The 1834-nt window shown below is 43.6% G+C and overlaps 1 pseudogene; it reads right to left on the reverse strand.

Moving 5' to 3' along the window:
• Window positions 1-257: 257 nt before the first annotated feature.
• Window positions 258-1127, reverse strand: LOC148027469 (ion channel DMI1 pseudogene; annotated as a pseudogene).
• Between the last annotated feature and the right edge of the window lie 707 nt (window positions 1128-1834).

Genomic DNA, 1834 nt, shown 5'->3' on the forward strand with positions numbered 1-1834 from the left:
TGCTGGACATCGACAATGTATGAGCTGCTTACTCGATCATGTGTGGACTCGATTGGGCCTGTTGTCTTTTGCAACCCACCATCTCCACTTCCAATGGATTGCTCACAATAGGCATCTGTACTCCTCCCACACTGGACTCGCATATCTGTTCCATCCACACACAGCTTATGTAATCACTAACTGGTCCTCCACTGGACAGGTCACTCATGGTTTCATCTCCTCCCTCCCGAAATTCTCCTGCTTGCCTACAATAGTCTTCAAGCTCTCTGTGGCAAAGGAGTAGGTGCATATGTATCATCATCTTCAGCTATAAGAAGGATTTCATCTCCTTCACCTAACTGGTAGTCATCTGAGGGATTCAAAATTATTTTTCCCCTTTGAGCTGCAACCTTCACACCACAAGGTATAGCTTCAGGAAAACTAATTAAAACCTCTCTGAACAGTTTGCCATCTTGTTGTGGCCATCTCTTGAGGTAGAATTCAGCATTATCGAAACCAAGAATATTCTCCCAGATCTATGCAAGACCCGGTTGACGAGCACATTGGATCATCAAACGCCCAATGACATCATGAGCAACAACCGTTTCAACCACCTCCCCACCAACCAGCTTTACCAATGGCTCATTATCAAGGTCACTCAGCTCCACTACTATGTGGCCTCTTAATCCCTCTTTGACTGTTGTTAAACGTAGAACTACTCACAAAGCTCTTGCATCACTCTGATCCGCATTTTCAACCTCAGCAACAAGCACAATAATAGAACGTGCCTTTGAAACAGACACCTTCTTCAGATCTGCCATTATAAGCGGGCTTCCACTGCGACAAATGACTGATGTCCCCATGAAATCAAACTCAAGCTTTGCAATGTCCATTTCCATTTCCTCCTTGTCTCTTTCAGCAAGAACTACTACTACACCTCCACCCAAACTCTAATTTGCAATAGCCAGCTGCTTGAGAAGGGATCCCTGTGGCCAGATTTTTATGCTTTAATGCTCCTAAGCTCCTTGAGGTTTCCAAATTAGAAACTTTACTGAAAATTCCTTGGTCTTCTTGAACTCCCTTGTCGATACCATTTGTATCTTCAGTATAAGCAAACAACTTGAAAATCTCGGGAAGACCATACTCATTGCAGATCTAGAGCCCATTCTCCTTCTAAATTGTTTGTAACAAATACTAGATTCACTCCCAAACAACACTTGTCTCTTCTATGAAATTGAACATGAACCAATTGAAGGCAAAACGTTTAGGCAGAGCAAAGCACAACGTCTAAGTATGTACAAAGTAACAAATGTCACACACACAAACTTTTTGGTGGATTCCACACCTCGGATGCGCAGCAATACGACAATGTCATCTGGGCCAATAAGTGTCTCATTTTTAGCATAAGCAGCTTGTTGTAATGGCACTGTAGCTACTGTAAAATCAGCCATAAAGCATACTAAACGCTCATCAAGAGAGCTAAGAGGTGTCTGCGTCTCATAGAAGACAACATGATGGCTGCGTACGACCTGCTGGACATCCAAATCCCATATTTTGCAGGCCTTAAAGTCACCATCTCCATAATCAAGGAGGATACATCTACATGACATAGGCTCATGTGGCATATGTACAGATGCTTGGCAGCCAAACATCCTCAAGTAATCATAGGAGGGCTGCATGCCACTCCATGCCTCATGGGGTGTAATACCATCCAATCAAGCACGGCGTCCTGTTAACCAAATAGATTGCTGTCATAAGGGCCTCAACCCAAAAGCCATAAGACAACCCAGCTGTGGTAAGCATAGAAGCAACCTTTGCATGTAAGGTCAGACACATGCCATGAGTAATCCCATAA

The sequence above is a fragment of the Lygodium microphyllum genome, chromosome 12, assembly GCF_053477565.2.
Source record: "Lygodium microphyllum isolate KBCC chromosome 12, Lygodium_microphyllum_v1.1.10, whole genome shotgun sequence".
Taxonomy (NCBI): domain Eukaryota; kingdom Viridiplantae; phylum Streptophyta; class Polypodiopsida; order Schizaeales; family Lygodiaceae; genus Lygodium; species Lygodium microphyllum.